Source organism: Euprymna scolopes, chromosome 8 (genome assembly GCF_053919585.1).
Source record: "Euprymna scolopes isolate OS-2025 chromosome 8, ASM5391958v1, whole genome shotgun sequence".
Classification (NCBI taxonomy): Eukaryota; Metazoa; Mollusca; class Cephalopoda; order Sepiida; family Sepiolidae; genus Euprymna; species Euprymna scolopes.
Genome location: NC_136489.1, coordinates 39,865,014 through 39,876,232, shown reverse-complemented (window position 1 = coordinate 39,876,232; position 11,219 = coordinate 39,865,014). Strand labels below are relative to the sequence as shown.

The 11,219-nt window shown below is 32.1% G+C and overlaps 1 pseudogene; it reads right to left on the bottom strand.

Moving 5' to 3' along the window:
• Nucleotides 1-1,657: 1,657 nt before the first annotated feature.
• On the bottom strand, nt 1,658-1,776 carry LOC145284156 (5S ribosomal RNA; annotated as a pseudogene).
• Nucleotides 1,777-11,219: the final 9,443 nt, after the last annotated feature.

Sequence of the window (11,219 nt, the reverse complement as noted above, 5' to 3'; positions counted from 1 at the left end):
TATGCGACGAAACTACATGAAGATTTGCAGGCTTTTTGACGATTAAAATACTATTCTCTTTTAAAATTTTATGAGAATTATTAAAAAGAACCTATATTTACAAACTAATAATATAGTGTCCTGGCAGTCTGACTTCACTTTGCTGCTTTGGAATGAATTTTGATTAGGATGTTTCTTGCTTGCTTGTCTCCCCTGTGACCTTGCCAGGTTACTAATATATATATATATATATATATATATATATATATATATATATATATATACATTTCTAACTTACCACCTAGCTCTACTTATGTATTGAGCACTGTTGAAGTAAATACTTAGTTTACGCATAAATTTATACTTTCATACATTAATTTATGTGATTAAATGAAGTCGTTATATATATATATATATATATATATATATGAAGTCGATATATATATATATATATATATATATATATATATATATATACTCTTAATAATACTCTTATAAATTTGTCTTTTCCGTGTTTATTGATATTCATATTAAAATCTCTTTTTTTCTATTTATTTACAAAGAAAATGCAACTTTCTCACATATGGGTCGTGGAACTGCAGTCAATAGAAAAAGATATAATTTGCATATTCTTTTAACCATTTATTTTAATGAATTACATATTAGTTTTTCGGTTTTATTATTGGATGGTCATCTTTAGTTAACTATTACGTGTAATTATATTCATGCAGATATTCTACAAAATTTATACTTGCGTAATGTTTGCGCAAAAAGTTTATACTTAACACAAAACTGTTTCCATATATATTTACGTATACATATATATTTTCGTTAAAACATTTTTGCCTAAAAAACACCTCTTACACGTTTTGGTCTACAGACATGAAATTTCATATATAAGGTATCTGAACTCATAACAAACTTTATATTTAGGTTTTAGCCCAAGAAAATCTGTAGAAAGTGTGAGAATTAAAAAAAAAATAAAATTGCCAGTTAAAAGGCCAACATAACGTAATAGTTTACATGAATAAGACATGCATAACGTAAAAGCTATTAATTCATATTTTTTATTTTCAGCCTTGCAACAAACATGTCTTTATAGCTCAGTAATTAACGGCAGAGGACGAAATAAATCTTAAACTAAACGTTTCAGTTTCGATTCTCGGTTGTACGCACAGTTCATTTTTTAAAAACTTTTTAAATCATTACTATATATTGGGTTCAATATGATATAATAATAAATACGGAATATGCATTAATCAAAATATGATATTAAAGCATATATTACGACTAGGCAATGCCGGGCGCACTGTAAATATATATATATATATATATATATATATATATATGATGTGTTTTTGAACGCCAAACCTCTTATATATATCAACTATTTATCTCTCCCAAGCTTTCTGTAATTCTATATATTCGCATATGTATACACACATACACACACTCAACACACACACACACACACACACATATATATATATATATATATATGATGTGTGTGTGCAGTCAGCACCAACCCTATTCAGGGTTTAACCGGCTTCCTCCCAAGGAGGAAGTATCATGGGAGTATAAATTCACAAGCGGTCCCCAGTCGCATGTATATCCCCATTAGGGGAGATGACGACGTTAGGGTTTTGCAACATTTTGAAGGGAGGTGTCGGCGTCCTCTTACATACAACACCTGGACTTCCCAAATTGGTCACCCATTTTAGTAATGACCAGGCTCAACGTTGCTTAACTTCGGTGATCTGACGGGAACCGGTGTGTCAACGTGATTATGTCGTATGATACATATATAATGATGATGAATGAATAATGGGATTAGCATTCCGACGTGATATACAAAAAGAACAAACCAAGTTTTGTGTTCATCAACACGTCATATACATTGCGAGACTTTTTGTAGATGAATGAAATTAAGAAAACAAAAGACCAGTACAAATGTTTCAAAATATATTTTTGACGTAATGAAAAGTATGATGTTATTCCATTTCAAACTTACAAAAAGTCGTTGGAAATTCTAAAATTGAGGAAGCATATTTTTGTAAAAACGATTTTTTCTAACGTCATATAGTCGTTATTATATCTAAACATATATGATGCTGTTCATCTGTTTTGGAACCAATACACCTATTATAATTAAAATAAATCAAATGAGTGCAATTTTGTTACGAAATTCTTGGACTGATTATATATATTAATTATTATCGGTAGTGTTTTCTATACTGTTAGAGGTTTAACCTGTGTCTAAAAATAAATTATGTCATTTTAATAGGGGTTCACATTTTAATGGCGGTACATTATATAAACTTCCAGGTTGTTTTATTTTATTTGCATTTGTGACGAGCGCTTATTCAGAAAGTCTCCGTCGCGGTTTATTTTAAATGAAGTTTACTATTTTTACTTGTTTGAAGTAAAAAATATAATTATGCTGCAAGGAATGAGAGAATAATTCATTCAGAGAATTGCTATTTCTTATATATCTTTTATGTTCATCGAGCCTTTTCTCTAATCTACGCTGGGTTTCGCTCACGTAAATAAATATTTAAGAAGCTAATTTTATTAGAAGATAATTATTTTCACGTATGAATTACTATTATATTTGAGGTAACTACACAGATAAAATTATACAAGATATATATTTATATAAATATATGTATATATACACACGATATATTTATACAAGATATATATACATACAGATAAAATTATACAAGTTCAAACGTCTGTGAAGTGTGTTCCTAATGTTATATAGCAGGTCGAACACAAGAGAGTATTTGTTAGTTGTTAATCTGTCTGTGGATCTATCTATTTCTGTATCACTTCATCTCGATCTATATATCTATCTGTCTAACTGGGGAGATGAATGGGAGTTTAATATGAAGAATGTTTATAAAATCTGTCAAAACATGGTAAAATTATATCATAGACAAGTTTACCGGAAGCATCTGCTCAGCTGCTCAGCTGCTCGGATCTACGTGTATGTTATGTTAGGTTAGCTGGAGATTATAGAGAGTTGGAATTTGGACGTTGAGTAGGTCGTCGTCCCCTTTCACTGGGGTGGGGCTGACTTGTGTGAAAATAGAGACCTACAATAAATCACGCAAGCAAACATATTCATTTCCATTCTTCTGCGATCGGCACCTGGAAAGTGAATAAAAACTGTATAAAACCATACAGCGTTCTTTGAAGTGAATGAATATTCGTCCAAACGGGTTCCAGCCTCCCTTCCAATAAGGAGATGAATTTCAGGTGGACAAAATCAACGATGCATGAAGATATGTCCGACATAAATGTATCACATACATACCCACATATGAAAAATTAGATATAAATATGACATAAATAGACACAACATATCTTAGGGTCCAAATATTGAAAAATCAGCATCAGGATGAACACTTTTGCATATGGTGCTATGGTACACATTACAAAACGAATCCCTTTCTTGGTATCCATAATTATACAACACTGATATTTTACCGCTGACAAAAATAAACATGGTTAAATTTAGCTAATTGGAACCTAATAGACAGAGGAGAATTTGAGGAAGTTATATTTTTACCAAATATCCTCGGACGTTACAAAGCATCGCAACTTTGATTGACGACTAAACGGGTGGCATTTTCACGGGTAAAAAAAAAATCCTGCAAATATAGGATGATGATGAAAATAATTTTTTTAATGTGATTTTCTTTCTATATCTTTCTTCATCCGAAAGGAAGTGTCTGATTAGTAGATGCTTCATTGTTGATAACTTTGATGTTTGTTATTTTTTGTTGTTGTTGGCTTAGTGTGATAAGGAAAAAAATCGGGAGTTATTTTTTTTTCATACATCATCCCTTCTGTTTAAAATGGAAACACTTATCTGTAGCACCTTCATTTTGGCCACAAGAGAATTTAAAAATGAGCGTTAGGAGATGAGACTATGGTATCTTCTTTCGGAAAAATGAGAGGTCGTGTCTGAGCCGAGTTGGTGATGAGAAGAGGTAGCGAATACTTCGGTTGACTAGTAAAAGGAATTTGTTTCTTTGATACAAAGATAGAAAGCCCGGAGAATACACACACACACACACACACACACACACACACACACATATATATATGTATATGTATATATATATATATATATATATATATATATATATATATATATATATATACTAGCAAAAGTACCCGTCGTTGACTGGGTTCAAAAACAGCCTACAGAAAATGGACTCTGATTTATGAAAGTATGAAAGTATGATAGGTTATGAAAAGGACCGGTTGTAAAGAGATAGCTTCGAATTTGGGGGTATCAAAACCAAAGCAAAATATGATGAAAGTAAAAATAAAATAGATAAACCCCATAATTTATTATACCATGCCTGTTCACGCTGAAACACTTATCACAATATTCTGTGGATCTATATTAAAAATCCTTGTTAAACTTTGTGACATATTTACATTCTATAGAGGCCAGGCGCAAACGAACACCACATAATCTTAATATACCAAATTTCTTCAAACTGAAGCATCATTATCAAAGTATTCTTACGCAAATAGATATGAAAAGCATTTATTAAAGTTTGTGCCTATTTCCATTCTATGGAGGCCAGGCGCGAATGCAGACCTCACAATTTTATTATACCATCCCTATTATAGTTAAAACATACTTATCAAAGTATTATTATGTACATCTATATCAAACACATTTGTGAACGTTTTTTTTTAATTTTTAAATTTTTATTTCCATGCTTTGTTGACCAGGCGCGTACGCAGACCCCACAATTTTAATGAATCATTATTATGCCAGATCAAACATACCCATTGCTGTGTCTCGATACATCTTCTATCAATATATAGGATCAATTTTCTATAATAGTCCATCATAAAGGAGCCTATTCCTGACCAGACACACACACAGCTTTATATTGTATATATATATATATATATATATATATATATATATATATATATATATATATATATATGTGTGTGTATATATATATATGTAAGTGTATATATTATGTATATAAGTATATATACATATAAGTATATATATAAGTATATATATAAGTGCATATATATTAGTTTATATATAAGTGCATATATATAAGTTTATATATATAAGTTTATATATATATATAAACTTATATATATATATATATATATATATATATATATATATATACATATATACATGTTTTGTTAAAGAGTACGCTTTCGCAATTATTTTCACTTTTCTGCATTCGGATCATTTTTTTATTAAAAGTTATATTCTTGGTAAATATTACAGAGTAATTATCAATTAACAACAATTTTGCTATATTCCAAAGTCCAAGGTTATATTTATATTGTAAATAATATATTTCCATATCTATCTATCTATCTATCTATCTATCTATCTATAATATATTTCAAACTGCACATATTTTAATGTTGCGTCTAATTTTGATCAATTATGGTCGTAAAACATACACCGAATTAAGGTTTCATTCATTGTAATTTCTTTTTAAGACGCCTAAATGTAACATTTATATACAATAATAATCAGGATCTGATGAAAATCGGTGTCTTTATAATATAAGGTGAGCTAGCATTATACGTTGAATGTTAATCTTCATAAGTAGAAATAAACTGGTGCAGGACATTTACGTTTGAGGAATGGATGATACCCATCTCACGACGAGTACTCTTCTAGTATACATACGCATTTTTCTATATTTGTATTTACAGGGTTAATTGTCGTCTACTACTACTACTACTACTACTACTACTACTACTACATCATCATCATCATCATTATCATCATCTAGTATGAATCCAACGATTCTGATTGTTGGCTCCGGTTTCCTCGATAGTTTTGTAGATATTAGAATTACAGGAACAATCACACGAAGATTACCAAGATCCGAAGTGATTTTTGTTAAACGAACTAGAGTCGAACTTAGAACACACAGGTCGTTAGTAGACTATGAAAACAGCATATTCTTATCATTGCTTTGACTCTCGAGTATATATCCGACACAGTTGGACACAAATAATCAGCCGCGAACCACATCACTCTATATAAAAGTATATTGCATATTAACGGATGCACATTCGAGAGTTAAAAAAATGGAAAGAATATACTGTTGTCATAACCGTAGTCGTTTGTCCGTGTCGTAATCAGTATATCATCGTCACTTCTCTGTAAACTTATTGAAGTATCATTATGGATTTAGGAAAATACTAGTGCAGCTATTAAGCGTAATAGGCCGTGATGTAAGCTATATGTTAAGGACGGGCAAAAATGGGCGGACAAAAATAGGGGGATCTAATTTTGTAAAGCCAATTTATCATAATTTTTTGTATGTTTCCGACTACTTTTTGATTGTATTTGAAAGATTAAGGACTAAACTTAATTTCTAAAAGGGGGAAAAAATATCTGTACACGTGAAAAAAAAAAAGTTATGAAAAATGATTTCACGGCGAGCTACTCAATTCAGCTGAATTTGGAAGTTAAATAAATTCATAGTAAAAATCCTTTAAAAGATAAAGATTAGTTTTCTGGATCTATTTTAAAGATACTTTTTTTTTACACGGGGTCATTACTTATCAAGGCCCGGAAGCCACTCAGGGATAAGGGTTATTGCAAGTAAAGTACGTTACTGTGGAGAATTGATTAAGTGTTTACTTAATGGGGCGGTTCATTAGGAATTTGTTAACATCCTAGGTTTAGTCAGGTGGGAAGCAGGCAGACGGAACAGAGTTCCACACGCATGCAGTTCTAAGAAAGAAACTTTGTTCATGGAATCCACGTTTTGTTTAGGCACAGATAAAGAGTGGGGGAGATTTTTCGCAGTAGATTCAGCTAGACGGTTGTTTTTCTTGAAAGATTGGCGAGGGGGGACCAGAGATTGGAGTTCAGACGAGCACCTTGCATGGCAATAACGATAAAACAAGGATAGGCTCGCAACGTCTCTTCTGTGGGAGAGAGGTTGCAGAGTAGAGAAAAGGGCATCCCCCACTAAGCCACGAAGTCTATTTTGTACTTTTGTAAAGGCAGGATAGGCTGCTTTTAGCAGCTCCTGCCCAGATATGGCAGCAGTATTCTAGCCTAGGACGTAATTAGTAAAGTCCTAAGATATAGAATTAAGTAAAATAAAAAAAAAGCACCTTGTCTGTACAAAACATACATTAATTTTCCCCTAAACCGAGTGATTTTTCTGTTCGCAAAACGCAACAAACTAAAATTTTGTATTATTTTATTTTTATTACAAATTACGCTACTTTACTCATATAAAAAAAAAACAAAAAGAAATTCTTGCGTTTTTTATTTACTACTGAAAACCATAACTTTAGTAAATGTATTTTTTGTTTAACCAAAATAATACATTTCCACTCAGATTTAAATAAAAATAATTAGTTCATTATATTCCGCGATCATTATTTGATAAATACTAAAAATTTCATTAAAATTGGTTAATTTCCTGATTTTTGGTGATTTCTAAGTAAAGGAAGGGGCCAAAATGTTTATACATTTTGAGCATCGGCATTCATTTTGCCCGTACCTATTATATGTGTATCAAGAAAAAAGGGAATAGGGGATTTCTTGAAAATTCAGATGCCGTCGATTTCTGTGAAATTGAAACTAATAGGTATTATATAAAAAAAAAAATATTCTCCATATTTCAGGTTCTTTTTTGGTATTTAAAAGTTGTTTCTAATGTATAGTATGGGAACAACCGTGTATTTCGAACTTCAAATATTTCGGATAATCATTATATTTGATTATCATAGATATAGAGTAGGATGCCTGCATTTCCCAGTTGTAAAATACGTTTAAATATGATATTTTAATTTATGCGGAGATATTATTTATTCTTATAAAACTATTTTTTATTGATTATTACAGTGTATCTAATTATGGTATTTATATAAAAAGTTAAAAACATGACTTCAGTGTCATCAAGGCGTAAATAAACTTTCTAGCACGGTCACCCACATTCTTCGCAGCAGTCTTGGCAATGTACTCAATGTATTTGTTCTAATTCATATTTTATGTGAACGTAAGATCGGGTTCAAGTACAAAAATGTCGTTTACTTTTAAGTCATACAATATGAATGATTTTTCCTGGATGACCAAGACAACAAACGAAAGAGATGTCAACATGTTGATGTAATCTTCTCTGGAATCTCTGCCACTGGGAATTGTTGTTTGAAACATTCATTTTTTTTTCATTTTATTTACGCATATACGAGACACCAAGAAATGAATGTATATAAAACGTATAAAAAAGAAAATTCGAAAAAAAAAAAAATGGAAAAATAACATTGCAGTTATATTCGACGCCATTTGCAGGTGCTTAATTTACTAAGCGCCAAATGATGTCGATCGTTCCCTTCGCGATCACTGTAGGTTCGAAATTTCACTTGACAAAGATCTGTTTATCTGTAGTAGAAAACGATGAAATATGAACAAAATATTTCTTTTAAGTTTTATGGATTAATGTATGCATGGATACGTATTTCGTTCCACGACTCATCAGTGTGGCTGAACCAAACGAGACTCGAAATATGTATCTTGAAACAAACACTATCTAGTGCTGGGATATATATCATTTTAGTATACGCTATTTGTTTTTGCGATATTTTTGAACGAATTCAATTATTTGTAAATAAGGGCAAATTACCCTAATGCTGTTCGGGCTTATTTATGACAACAATTTTATCCTCCAGAAATGACACGCCGGAGTATGTCTGTATATGGCCAGCTGCTTATGTGCGTTACCAAATATCACGCGGTTAAGTAGTGTTATTGTTATCTGACCACGAGAGAATCTGGAGAATGTATTTCCGAGAATCTTTAGCTTGCAGAAAAGAGTTCTTCTTGGTGGAATTTTATTTAATAGTTTTGGTCAAGCTAAGTGTTTGTTCCAAGTATTAACATTATTATTATTATTAACATATATATATATATATATATTCATATATATATTCATATGTACACATATATATATGTTTCTGTAAAAGTCTGAGGAAGCTACGGACGACCAAAAAACGGCCGGGAAGCTGAAACAATAATGTAACTTAACAGAAAGATACGGTAATAAAAATTAAAACACATATTTGCTCTACAACAGTATTGAGCACTTTCTTTAGGTTTTATTAATTACCATTTCTACTAAATGTATATATATGTATGTTCATAAGTTCTCAGCAAATCTTTATAGAGAAAAATTTAAATTCTGACTCTAAAGAGATGAATTTCTTTGTGCTTATTTCAATCAAGCATTTTTTGTTATTAGTGTAATCAAGCATTGAGTCTGTCTTCAGTTCTTCTTTCTGTGACAGGTCAGAGGGTACAGTAGTCATAGAGAAAGATAACGATTTCTGATTATTTCAAAACTGACCTAAAAATAAATATATTTTAAATAGATTTATATATATATATATATATAAAATGTTAATCCGAACATTTTGAATATATATAAAATGTTTTATCCATAACATTTGAAATCTACTATCCTAAAATCGTAAACATTTGTGTATTGCAAATCTTTTGTTGTATTTTTTTTCCTTATTCCAGCTTTGACTTTAACTCTGAACATTTAACTGTATTTATCTTGTAGTTTTCTTTCTTTCCTTTTTTTTAAATGATTTTTGTCAAATATACTATTATTAACAATACTGTTTTCTCATATTTAAACAAACAGTCACCCATGAAAACGAGATTTTTCAAAGTAAAACTGCACTATTATCTGAACTCAGAAAAACGCGGCTTTTTTTTTCTCTGCAGTATGCATTAATTTTAACTAGTCTAAACTTGATACGCAACCCAAACGGTATTACTCTTAACCAGTCTTTTTAAACGAGGTCTTCACATCTAAATTAAAACAAAATAACCCGACTTCCCAAGTTGATGAAAGTTCCATTAGAGTTTAAATTATGGGGTAGATCTCGAATGCTCGAACGTTCTGGCCCGAGGTAGATAAATCCTAAAATACCCACGCATTAATATGAGAGGGGAGACTATCTTCAAGTATCGTCCTAAACGAGAAATGGAGCAACAGACTTATATTAAGTAGATATTAATAAGTCCCTCTTACCCTTATTTTTAATGGAGAGTAGATAATGCACTGTGGATATGTTATCGGCAGCTCCCGTAACTCTCGTTTCTCTTTCTCCGTCCCTCAGTCCTCATTTCCAATGAGTGATTTTTCTGACAAAGGTGAAGAAAAAAGCAGTTTTCCTGGTCGGTCGTACTTCGTGAACAGTAGTCTGATATGTCGGGAATCTTCTGGTTCTATGTCTATCCTTGTGGAGGAAAACGTTTCATCTGGGCTGACGTTATACACCTGATAGTCAGGGACCTGGATCTTGGATTAACCACTAAAGAGGATGTCCTATCAGCAGGTTTAAAATACCAGGGCTGCTGTATTGCCATTTAGTGAATGGATTCTGGACTATGCAGTAGTTTCTGGTTGGGCCTCTCGATGCCATACCAGTGGGTAATAGTTACGGCTTTACCTTATGCGCTATAAAAAATCCTGCATTATTCTCCCTTACTTGCCCTCTCTGTCCTGCTCTAAGTAAATCTGATGACCTCGTCCACAAATTCCAAAACCTCAACTTGACAGATCTCCAGAAAAAAACACGAATAAACCTAGAACCCGATTCTCCAACGCAGACCCCTGCTGCCATATCTCCTTCTCCAATATCAGGGGTCTACGTTCCAACATTCCAGAGGTCGACACCCAGTTACAGGAGACGAAACCGGACATATTCTTTCTAAGCGAAACTTGCATAGGACCAACATTTATAACTATAAATGTGGTGGTGTAAGCAAGTGCAACTCGGAAGCACATATAAGGTAAACTAGGGTCTTTTTTGGATATATCCCTACCACATGGAAAGACATCTTTAATGCAGGCACATATTCCATGTCCATGCACATGCACATATTCCATGCCCTCTATCGCCCCAACAACAGTGGGGTTACTCTCTTTAGGAGTATATCTTAGAAAACTGGCCACATCCTGTCTGCTTATCCTTCGGCTGACATTCATATTTGCGGTGACTTCCATAATATGGAATGGCTGACCCACTCAAATAAGCAGATGATAAGGGGAGGTTCTCTCATGATTTTGCCATTGCTTATGACCTAACTCAGATTGTTCACGAAACTACCCTTGTGCCCGATAATACCGGTCAGTATGACAGCCTTCTACATCTTTTTCTCACAACTTCCCCTGAGCTATGTTCAT